Source organism: Tursiops truncatus, chromosome 1, assembly GCF_011762595.2.
Source record: "Tursiops truncatus isolate mTurTru1 chromosome 1, mTurTru1.mat.Y, whole genome shotgun sequence".
NCBI classification, from domain to species: Eukaryota; Metazoa; Chordata; class Mammalia; order Artiodactyla; family Delphinidae; genus Tursiops; species Tursiops truncatus.
In genome coordinates, this window is record NC_047034.1 from 100,791,441 (window position 1) to 100,804,234 (window position 12,794).

The 12,794-nt window shown below is 43.7% G+C and overlaps 1 pseudogene; it reads left to right on the forward strand.

Moving 5' to 3' along the window:
* Nucleotides 1-10,241: 10,241 nt before the first annotated feature.
* On the forward strand, nucleotides 10,242-12,059 carry LOC109547315 (hypoxanthine-guanine phosphoribosyltransferase pseudogene; annotated as a pseudogene).
* Nucleotides 12,060-12,794: the final 735 nt, after the last annotated feature.

A 12,794-nucleotide genomic window follows, 5' to 3' on the forward strand; every position in this document is an offset into this window, starting at 1 on the left:
CATGTGGGTGTTTGTTGATTAATGGATGAACGAGGCCCTGTCACCTCATAGGGACATTGTAAAAACTACACCCTTGATGACCTGGGTAGTGCCAGCATATTGGCAATGGCATTTGCCTTGAGGAAGACTAAGAAGGATGTGGGTAAAAGGAGGGGCTCCACATATCTGAGAAGGCAGGCAGATAGATCATTAGTTAATTAATTAACCATAGGTGTTTGTTCAATATGGTTGTGAATTAAATTGTGGTCCTTGCCCAAATTTGTATGTTAAATAACCCCCAATGTGACTGTATTTGGAGATAAGAGCTTATAAGGAAATAATTAAGGTTAAAAGAGGTCATAAAGGTGGGACCTTAATCAGATAGGACTGGTATTCTTTTTTTAAAAAATAAATTTATTTATTTTTGGTTGTGTTGGATCTTTGTTGCTGCGTGCAGGCTTTCTCTGGTTGTGGTGAGCGGAGGGCTACTCTTCATTGCAGTGCGTGGGCTTCTCATTGCGGTGGCTTCTCTTGCTGCGGAGCACGGGCTGTAGAGCACAGGCTCAGTAGTTGTGGCGCACGGGCTTTGTTGCTCCGCGGCATGTGAGATCTTCCCGGACCAGGGCTCGAACCTGTGTCTCCCGCATTGGCAGGCGGATTCTTAGCCACTGCGCCACCAGGGAAGCCCAGGACTGGTATTCTTATAAGAAAAGGAAGAGACACGAGAGATTTCTTTTTCTCCACATATACATACAGAGAAAAGGTCGTATGAAGACACACGAAGAAGTTCTGCAAGCCAGGAAGAGAGCCCTCACCAAAAACAAATCGTGCTAGCACCTTCATTTTGGATTTCGAACCTCCAGAACTGGGACAAATAAATGTCTGCTGTTAAGCCTCCCAGCCTGTGTGTTCTGTTATGTCGGCCCCAGCAGACAAACAAATATCCATTGTGTGCAGAGTCCTTTGCCTTTGGGGCTTGCAAAAAGGATCCCTTGCAGGGACCCATGGTTTCATAGGGATTTTCCTGTTTGAGTCCCATTCTTTGAGTCTCGTTAGGTAGCATTTCTTTCTGTTACACTATGGTTTAAGATACAATGTGGCTCTCCAGAAGCTTTGAGGGAAGGCACCCTTCATCCTTCATTAAAAGCCACTCCCTCCTGTTGCTCTTTCTTCCTTCTAAATTCAGAAGTTCGTGTACCTCTGCAGTAAATGGGAGAAGAGTCATTCTCAAACTCTTGCTGCACATATGGCTTTCTGCCACAAATAGACTCACATCTCCAGTGGCCCCTGCCAGGCTGGGGGTGGGGGAACATGAGCTCTGAATTCCCCAGATCTTCCCAGTTTGCTGCATGAATGTACTAAAACTCCTTGTCTTACTTAAAATAAAATTCCTAAGAGGCACATATATGACTTCAAGTTTTCTCAGCATCATTGTGACTTTTCAAGGATTAATTTTCAGGAAGGGTTTGATGCATGCCCCCAAGTAAAATACTTTGTTCAAAGTGTGCTCAAGTTATTGAGATAAGCTGCCATGCGTATGGTTCTGAGCTGCAGGGGATGGAGAGAGTTCCGCTTATAGAAGCCAAGGTGAGAGCCCCTGGACTGCTGACAGAGTGGGCACTGGTACCTGCCGGTGTGTCCACCAGCTGCCACTCAAAGAACCTTCCATCTCACATTTATGTCCTGCTGGGAAGTGGAATATCGGGCAGGGCTGCCAACCCGCCATGTTCCAGAGGATTGTTCTGGGCAAACAGAGGTGGCTCCAACCACAGGTCTCATGTGGGTCAACTATGAGAGCAGAGAAATTGTGAGGGTCACAATTCAAGTAGGTGGCAGGATGGAGCCTGACTCAAGGAGAGAATACGCAGTGTGGTGCAGCCTTTCCTCTTCGCCCTGAATTTCTCAATGAAGTGAGGAAGGAGGAGCAGAAGGGAAAGTTGGAGAAAGAAGATTATCAAGACTTTTAAACAGACAGTTCTATCGTTGTGGATTAATAATTCATAAAGAGTTATGAGTGGGACTTCCCTGGCAGTCCAATGGTTAAGACTTTGCCTTCCAATGCACAGGGCGTGGGTTCAATCCCTGGATGGGGAACTAAGATCCCATTAGGATTTCAGCATATGAATTTGAGCAGACACAAACATTCAGACCACAGCATTGAAAGATTACTTGTGTGTACACTCCAATAAGATGAAAGAGGAATACAACAGAGAGGAAGTCATGGGATTAAAACATATTAGAAATAAATGTGCAATTAAAATCAAAAAAACATGGCAGCAGCTGTGGTGCATACCTGGAAGACAATGAGGCAACATTAAACCATTCAAAAATGATATGTTTTAAGAAATTGGATGATCATCATATGGTAATGAGCATATATATTTCTACTGTCAATTAGTTAAAAAAGAAAAGCAAATAGAAACCCCAGGAAAACCAAAAATCAGAGGGAAACTCTTAATCCAAATAAGAAGCAACCTATATTAAGGGATAGTTGTGAGAAACTGATTAGGTTAAGGAAAGGGAATTCATTTGATTTTGGCTTTTGAACATTCTCTTCAGTGGTTCAGGATTATTTTCTTCCTTACTTGATTCTTCAGTAAATAATTTTAATATATTTACAGAATTATAAAAGCTGCCTACTGATCTTCAATTTTTAGAATAAATTTTTAGACAAAGTATGAAAGGCTTAATTTTGGTTTCAGAATAGAATATAACTATTGCAAACCCAATAAATGTAAAAAGGAATGGGGCAGTGATGGCAGAAGACAGAAGGTGAAGGATGTGGGGAGAAAGGGTGGGGGAAAGAGTAGAGGGACTGTTTCTTCAGTTGCATAGTGACAAATCAAGGGGAACACTGTCTAAAATTATGAAGGTGAGAAGAGACTGTGAGAGGATAAGTTAGCACAAATCTCTGTTCAGGAGTCAGTAGATACTGTAGAGAGTTGATAAATCAAGAAACTGAGGCATAAGCATATTATTTAGTATTTTGTGGCGACCACCAGAATAACTAAAATCAGAATTGGCTAAAGTTGGTTAGCATAGGGAGTGGAACAGTGTAAGGAGGGGGAGAAGGAGATTTTTCACAGTGTTATATACTATTTAAATGTAATTTTCATCATGTGTCAGTATTACTTTAAAAGTAGAAATAATAGTACTATTACCAAGTGTTGAAATTGGTGAAGAAAATAGACCCTCTTATACTCTGCAAAAGTGAAAATGAATTGGTCCAAACTTTTGAAAGAGCAATTTTGTAATATTAAAAAGAACCAGACTGTCCCTCAAGTAATAATATTGTGTAAGTCTCCAATCCACAAGGATACTGTTGAGTGGCAGCTGGCAAACCAAGAGGAGGCAGAAGGACACACAGAGGCTCTCCTTCATTGAACACGAGTGTGAACAGGTACACACACATGCTCATGTCCTGCCACGTCTCACATATTGACTCACTAAGACGGAAACATCAGCTGCCCGGGTTCTTAGAGTTCTCCCGTCTCCAGCTTTAATTCTTTATAGTGATCCTCACATGGAAAGCTGTCTCTAGAGGTTTCTCCATCCTCACATGACTCATCTTGGTTTACTGTTGTGGAAGCGACTACCTTGGGAGCTGGGACTTGTCCCTTCTGACAGAGTCTGAGGCTAACCACAGTGTTCTAAAGCCCGTGGACACTGGCCAGCCACTTGGAGGCATGCCCTTGAGTCTGCTTGGCTTCTCCTTGTGGTTGCTCAGAAGAGGCTCTGTTTGTGTTCCAAATGTGGTCAGCCTATTAGAGAGGCAGTCCCCGTGGCCTGACATGCTCACTCTCCCTGTGTCATCACTGATGTTATGGGAAAGAGGACACCATCGCCTTTGGACAGCCTTGGCAATGGCCGTCCAACTTGAGTAGGGAAGCCAGGTTCTTCCCATGATTTGGTGATGAGGCTCCTGGGAAATACCTATGGGCAAAATACATTTTTGTAGAGCATAAGAGTTAATACATAATTACCCACAGAAACCCTTCATCTCTGTTTTTTTTTTTTGTTTTTTTGTTTTTTTTTTTTGCGTTATGCGTGCCTCTCACTGTTGTGGCCTCTCCCATTGCGGAGCACAGGCTCCGGACACGCAGGCTCAGCGGCCACGGCTTACGGGCCTAGCCGCTCCGCGGCACGTGGGATCTTCCCGGACTGGGGCACGAACCTGCGTCCCCTGCATCGGCAGGCGGACTCTCAACCACTGTGCCACCAGGGAAGCCCCTAATCTCTGTTTTTGATGAGGAAACTGATGCTCAGCAATGTTAAGGCAATTGTCCATGATGATTCCACTAGAAAGTAGGAAGGTATGGATTAAGATCCAGATCTGATTCCTAATCTTTGTTTCTTCATACTACTCTGTGAGATGTTTTTAGGACTTCTTAGTGTGATACTTGTTGGGATTAGACAAGAAGCTCTTTACTCTGCTTCAGAGTTTTGTAGAAAACCCTATACTGAATAGTGATATCCAACATCTCACTTTGTTGGGCTTTGGATTGGATCCTAAGTTCGCTACTTAATGACTGTGTGCCTTTGGTCATGTTCACACGACATCTCTGAGTTTTAGTTTCCTAACCTGTGAGATGGGGATAGCTATCTCCAAGGAAACCTCACCAGGTTGTTGTGAGGTTTAAATGACATAACGTACACCAGGCACTAAGTAGGAGCTCAAAGCAGTGGTGTTGATGGTGGTTTTCAACGTGTAGAGAATTATTTTGAGACATATTGGATACAATAAACAGCCTTTCAAAATTTCCGCTTCAGATAAGTTCCTAATTAGCTACTCTCCTGTCTTCTAAGATGTCAACTCATCTTCACAAATTAACTTTAAAACTAGCTGGTTATACTACTTTGTAAAGATAATTTTGAGTTAGCAAACTCTCTTGCCAAAAACAACTGTAAAAGTCTTGTTATGTGCCAGATACTGAGCATCCAACACAGGCATAATGCAATCAGATGACAGCATCTCATTCTTTTTTGTCCACAAGAACGTGGTTTCTCAAGGAGGAATGAAAACTGTGTGCATGGTACGCAGGGTCATTTTCAATTCATGAGACAGCATCCTTTCTGTGTGGGAGAGAGGCATTTGTTAAGTGACTGCCAGCATCACAGGTGATCAGAGCATTTGTACTTGGTAAATTCATGCTTATCAGGTTCATAGGCAAACAGGTGGAGACTATTAATGACAGCTTTTTGCACTTTGGAGAAAATGAATGTCAGATAAAACCATAGGCTGTGCTCTTCAAAGGAGGGTAGACAGGAGATGGGGAGGAAAGCAAGCATCTTGTCTGCAATGCGAGGACTGTGACAGTGGCCCCAGCCATCGGGGGGATGGAAAAGTTACGTCATTGCCTGTGAATTGGGGTAAGTCCACAAGGACACCAAATGCAGAGGAAGGGAGGGAGGTGAGGAGCAAAGGTACATGTGTAAAAAGGAAGATAGGTGCAGATCACTTAGGAGAGACTTGTGCTTGGTGGTAATATAAAGTGTCCACACCTAAATGTATACATGCTCTAGACCTAGGGTCCCTCTAGTGCAGTGAGGCTCACAGAGGGGCCTTGATTATGTGTCTGCTTGGGGGAACTCTGAGAAGTCAGGCCATCACAGGCCCTAGGGGTAAGAAGCTTACTTGCTTCTTAGAAGAAATGGTGATGGAATTGTAGGATTGGTCTTCAAAGTCTTGGTGTAAGGGATAGATATTAAGGCTGTACCAACCCCGAGTATGGAAGAAGAATAAGGGAGAAAGAGGGAATTTCTCTGGCAAGCTAGGAAATTCTCTCTGACTAATCGAATGTGTTGAAGGACATGAGTACTTTCAAATCCAAGTCAGTGAAAAATGCTTTGAGTAGGACTCACACTGGTCTTATTTTGCAGCACTTAAGAGACATGAGTTCATACATTTCAAATATTGAGAAAGTTAATACTTAAAGATGCAAGAGAAAAAAAGCATGAGTCAAAACTTCAGAGCAATAGAAGGGATGGGGGCAATTTTGCCCCCTCTCTCCTTCCAGGGGACATTTGACTTTTTTGGGTGTTACCTTGGTGGGGGGGAGGGTGATACTGGCATCTGGTGGGTTGAGGGGAGCTGCAGTGCTGCTAAATATCCTACAATGCACAGAACAGCTCCCAACCCCCAACAAAGAATTATTTGGCCCAAAATGTCAATAGTGCAGAGGTTGAGAAACCCTGGGTTAGAGTTATCATCCTTTATACCAAATGTGTCAACCATTAAACAACATAACTCACTGAATGAAAACAAAAGAAAACAAAACAAAAAACACCACATGTGAGAACAGAGGCTTATGCTAGAGACAGAATAAGTCATGTGATTAATAAAGTCACTGTAAATGAGAAATCTTAGCTTTTCCTCATCAATCCTTTACCCTAAGCTTTTCAAATACGAAATAAGACGAATTTGATAGAAGCATATTTTTAAAAGCTGTACAAATTTTATAATGGCTTTGTTATAACTTTTAGACATATGTATTATTATTCTTTATCGTTTATAAATCACATGAATTGCCTCATTTAATGTTTATAATTTGGTATAATTATCTCAATTTTATAGACTTCTAGAGGTTACATTTGAGTTTTTCTGGACATCTGCTATGTGTCAGGCACTGTACTAGTTATTGTGGTTGTTACCCAGACAGATAAAAGCTTAGTCTTGAGAAGTTCAGAATCTCCTAGGGAGCACAGAGAAGTGATACATATAATAATAGACGTATAAACATAGCCATGGGAGAATGGGGGAGGGAACTGAAGTCATCTGCCAGAGGTTACAAAACTAGTAATTAGCAGATCTGGGGCTTGTCTTAAGGCCTGCTGAGTCTCAAGCAAGTCCTCTGTCTTGGCATAAAAATATAACCCCCTTAGCTTTTCCAGAGATGTAAAATGAAACCTGAAGAAAATCACTCAAACACATCCATAAATTACGGAGTTGGCAGAAGTATAGAAACACGGTTGAAAAGTCAAGAGTAGGATATTGAAAGGCAAGATAAGACCTTGCAGGACCGAAAAACAGAGGCTACTGGCTTCAAACCCACCCGTGCGTGGGCTGGTCTTGAGGTTTGTAAGTATTTTAGGACCCACGCCCCCGGGGAGGAGTGTGACTTTGAGTTGGAGGAGCAGGAAACAGAAATCACTTGCGGTTGGGCTAAGAAGTTCCCTCACACGCCACCAAGTGCCCCTTCCTCCCAGGAAGGGGGAAGCGAGGGTGAGGAGTTCTCCATTCAGGGAGAAGGCTTGAGGGGTGGGAGGAGCGGCCTGACGACGCAGGTAAATAGCGGGGAAGGCGCAGCCTGCTGCCTGCTGCCAGCTCGAGAGGCTTGCCTCCCACTGGTCAGCTCTTTCCCGGCTCGGAGGGAAATATGAAGCCACAGTCTACCTACAGTTATTCATCCTAATGACAAGCAAGAAGCTGATTACAATGAAGCATCATTTCACAGCTGTTTGCTTCCGCTTCTACTTCCGGGGAGACGTACTTTGTGCCACCAGGCCTTGCTCAGCCGGCCCTGAGCCCCGAGCAGTCAGGCCGCGCTGCTCCTGGGAGGAGGGCGGCCCGGCAGCCCCAGCGGCGGAAGCCGAGGGACTAAGTTATTCCCTTTGTCCTTTCAGGCAGAGACGGCGTAATGGCACCCGTGCCAGTGACACAAAATACTCTGTCCACTCAGGCAAAGGCTTTGTCCCCAGGGGAAGGAGCGAGAGGTAAACGTGAAATCTGATTTGCCTGTGTCGTGTGGAACCACAAAATCTGGAAGTCATGGGCTCTCCTGCCTCCCCCTCCACTTCCTTGTCCCTGACTGACTTAACCTGGTTATTCTGACCTGTGCTCCACCATGAACACAGTTGATTGGACCAAAGCAAACACCTGACCTGGCTGGGCCAATCACAACCTTTCCTGGGAATTTGGAATGGGCCTCAGAGACACGGAACAAGTCCCACTACTATGGGTTATTCACCTTTGCTCTGTGTTGATATTGCCCAGGGAATTCTAAAAGCACACACACACGGGCGTGCGCGCACACACACACACACACACACCCCTGATCTGTCTGTAGTACAGCGTGCTCTGCAGACCCTCCTAAGTGCAGCTAGGCACAAGTGCACGGAGAAGCAGACACAAAGGATGATGAGGTGGACCTTCAGAGAGAAACTGGAATGAGAAACCCTCGCTCTAGAAAGAGTAGACAGTGATCTCGACCCATGATAGTTTTCTATTTCTGGATTCCAAGCCCCCTCAGGCCTGGTTGTAGCTCTTGCCCTTGAATCCTCCTTTTAAAATGTTTCTTCTGAAGCTACTTCTAGTAGCTTCTATTATGTATAACAAAATGAAACTTCACCAAGGCTTTCTCACAACCCAGCCGACACTGGTCACCGCAACCTGCCTATTTTACCTCAGAAACCTCTCTTACATCTCATCTTTGTGCCCTTTTCAGTGGGGTTCTCATCCTTACCCTTCCTGAGTGGGCTTCCTGGCCTCTTCTCTCTCATCCAGCCTCCACATAAAACAGATCTGACCCACTCACCCCCAAACTTAGAGTCCTTCACTGGTTCCTCATTGCCTATTAAAAACAACAAAATAGTTCTATATAAATTGATCCGTAAACATATCTCCTATGTTACTAACTGGGGGAAAAATGCAGGTCAATACGTATAGGATCTTTTAAAATGTGATTTAAATTTGTATACATAAAAATACCTGCATAAATTTAGGAAAAAGGGAGGACATTTATTAAACTATTAGCAGAGGTTTCCTTGGTATGGTGATTTTGGATGGGCAAAGAGGAAATTTCCATTGTGTCATACTTTCTATAACATTAATAAAGGATGGGGAGTATAGGTAATTTTTAATCTTTTCTATTTTCCTCCAATATTTTTTTAAAGCTTTCCAAGGTCCTTCACATTCTGCCCCCACCCACTTCCCAGTATCCCTCCCACTACTCTGTGTCCAGCTATTCTAAGCTTTCCATTCTTGCCCAAACTTAGGATCCCCTTTCATGTAACTGTGGCATTGCCTGTTCTGTGCCTTCTTCCTGAAATGCTGGTACTTCATTCTTCATCTGAAGTGCTTCTACTTTTTCTTTTGACCCAGCTCAAATATCACCTCCTCTGAGAAGGCTTCTTAGACTGATCCATCTCTATCCCACGTCAGAGTTAGCTGTTCTGTCCCAGTGACCCTTTGGTTCCTGCTTCTCTGTCTGCCGTTACACCACCAAACTGTGTTATGATTGATGAGGTCGCCTGATTGTCTCCCCAGTTTGAGGTGTGCTCCTTAGGTGAAGGTTGAGACTTATTCGTCTCTCTCTTCTGTATGTAGCACAGAGCTCGACTAGTAATGGCTGCACAGAAAAATCTTGGTTGGTTGAATAAATGAATGAGTGAATGAATGAATGGGTGAACAGGCTCTGCCACACAAGGTAGAGCCATGATGCAGTTGCAGCCTTCCCTACCTCTACCAGATAAAACTGACCAACTAGAACTCATCAGAATCCTGTTCCTGAGCCAGTCTTAAGCACAGAGCTATTGCTTTTCACCAGCCAGCTGGCTCAGTTACCAAGCTGGGATGGTAATCGTTAACATGACACTTTAAACATCATAAGATCAGTAGGAACGTGTTTCTAGTGGTTAGTGACTAAGAATAAAATCATGAGGCTATGCCTATTCTGAAAACTACGTGATGGACCAGAGCTGATTTCTGTGTAAGTACTCACTACTCCCTCTCTCCCAACATATAAAAAGAATTCTTTAATTGTACACTCCTGACTTCTCCCCCACTTCCAAAGAGGAAGGATCCTTGTTGCTGGGAGAGAAGCTAAGTCAAGCTATATAACCCAGTTCTGGGGGAGGAGGAGAATGGAGGTGGAGTCAGAGAGTAGAGGAGTTTTCTTCAGGGATAGGAGGAGAGCCTCTCAGAGCACCTCTGAGCAAAGGAGACGGAAACGAAAATGTAGTAAATGTTTATGAGTTCCAATCTTTGTCTAGCTTCCATAATGACTTGCATGAGGGATGAGCAAAGACATTCCTTTTAATCTATTTTGGCTATTGTCCTGTGCTTCTGAAATGTGACACTGTCCCAAGGCCCACCCACAAGAGTTCAAGTTTTGTAAAAGGTATACCTATAAGTGGAGGAGAAGGGACTGCAAAAAGATCAAGCGTGTCTTTCACTCAGGGCTTTGCTAGCTCCACAGCTGGCTCTGCCAGAGAGAACACAGCCAGGGCAAGCAGAGGCAACAGAAGTCCCAGAGCTGGTAGTTATGGCTGTGGGCGAGGAGACATCCTGGACAGTGAGGCACTGCATCGTGGGGGAGGCGCGGAGGGCGACCCAAACAAGACACTGTCCTCACCATTCCCTGGGACCCTTAATCCAGGGATGTCCAGGAGTCCGTGGGGATGACTGGAGGGAAAAACTGAAGGGAAACTCAGTCTGGAGCCAGGTTACAGCTTGATGTGGGTACCCTGGGGCAGCCTGAAACTAGACAGGCTTCCGCCCCGACCAGGGATGCCCCAGGAGCTGCCAGACCACCACTGGGTCGTGGAGCTCACTACTGGCAGGTGGTGGCTCTGGGGGCAGACAGGGTTTCTAATACAGTAAGTACCCCACATACGAACGAGTTCCATGCCGAGAACGTGTTCCTAAGTCCAATTTGTTCGTAAGTCCAGCAAAGTTAGCCTAGGTACCCAGCTAACACAATCGGCTACATAGTACTGTACTACAACAGGTTTATAATACTTTTCACACAAATAATACATAAAAAACAAACACACACAAAAAATAAAGAAAACATTTTTAATCTTACAGTACAGTACCTTGAAAAGTACAGTAGTACAGTACAACAGCTGGCATACAGGGGCTGGCATCGAGTGAACAGGCAAGAAGAGTTACTGACTGCAGGAGGGAGAGGAGGTGGGAGATGGTAGAGCTGAAGGATCGTCAGCAATAGGAGACCGAGGGCAAGCTGTATTTCACTCACGCCTGACACTGATGGCACAGGTTCTGGTTCCTTGCTGGATCAACTCTATCTACCCTCTTGAAAAAACGATCCAGTGATGTCTGGGTAGTAGCTCTTTTTTTCTTGTCATAGATGACAGTAAAGTGCACAAAAGCACAACCCCTTGTGGAGGATGCACGCACGTGACAATGTATGCCAGACACGTGAACTAGCTTACCTGATTGGACATGCAAATGCATGTTCGCATCTTTGAAAGTTTACAACTTGAATGTTCCCATGTGGGGGACTTACTGTATCTCAACGATAGTTTACTCAAAGAGAAACCACTGGAAACTGCCCTCAGCCCACACGCAGCCGGCTCCGTTATGGCGACCACAGCCCCAGCATCGTGATTAGTGGTGATGAACCAGGTTATGACCTAGATTTATTTTGTATACCTAATCATTATGCTGAGGATTTGGAAAAGGTATTTATTCCTCATGGACTAATTATAGACAGGACCGAATGGCTAGCTCGAGATGTGATGAAGGAGATGGGAGGCCGTCACATCCTGGCCCTTTGTGTGCTCAAGGAGAGCTATAAATTCTTTGCTGACCTGCTGGATTGCATCAAAGCACTGAACAGAAATAGTGATAGATCTATACCTATGACGGTAGATTTTATCAGACTGAAAAGCTACTGTCATGACCAGTCAACAGGTGACATAAAAGTAATTGGTGGAGATGATCTCTCAACTTTAACTGGAAAGAATGTCTTGACTGTTGAAGATATAACTGACACTGGCAAAACAACGCAAACCTTGCTTTCCTTGGCCACGCAGCGTGATCCAAAGATGGTCAAGGTTGCAAGTGTGCTGGTGAAAAGGACCCCTCAAAGTGTTGGATATAGACCAGACTTTGTTGGATTTGAAATTCCAGACAAGTTTGTTGTAGGATATGCCCTTGACTATAATAAATACTTCAGGGATTTGAATCGTGTTTGTGTCATTAGCGAAACTGGAAAAGCAACATACAAAGCCTAAGATAAGAGTTCAAGTTGAATTTGGAAACATCTGGAGTCCCGTTGAAATCACCAGGAAAATTGTCAGATGTTCTAGTCCTGTGGCCAGCTGCTTAGTAGAGCTTATTGCAAGTATCTTCTAAGAATTTCATCCGTTTTGTATTTTAGAAATGTCAGCTGCTGCATTCCCGAACTCTTTATCTGTACTATGAGCCTACAGACTGTCAGTTCCCTTTGGGCGGATTGTTGTTTGATTTGTGAATGAAAAGTCTCTTAAACCACACCACCACTGAATGAAAATATTGAAATTGTATCTATAAGAAACATTTAAAGAAAAGAATATATTAGTTTTTTAATTGGTATTTGAATTTTTATATATTCAGGAAAGAACAGAAGTGATTGAATATTGTTAATTATACCACTGTGTATTTAGAAAAGTAAGAAGCAGTCAGTTTCATATCAGTGACAGTATTTAGAGGTAACGTTATGTCAGATAAACCATCTATCCTGGAGTTATTTTAGTCGGTTTCAGCAGTATTAACTATTTTCCCACTTGTTCAGATTATTTCTGGCGAATCTTTGTCAACGGTTCCTTTTAAATACAGGTCAATAAGTTCCCAAAACCTACCACTTTTTGAAGTTTTCAGTGTAAAAATCCTTAAAATAAAGGCTGTCTCTTTAAAAGAAAAAAAAAGAAAAAAAGAGAGAAACCTCTGGGATAGACACAGAATCTCCCCCAAAGTGGCTGCAGATCCTAAGATCAGAAGGGGAAGATTCTGCGTCAAGGCAAACATTGAAGAGACAGTAACACATATGGGTTAATTAGCTGTGGGGAGAGGAGCTCTTGATCATGGCAGC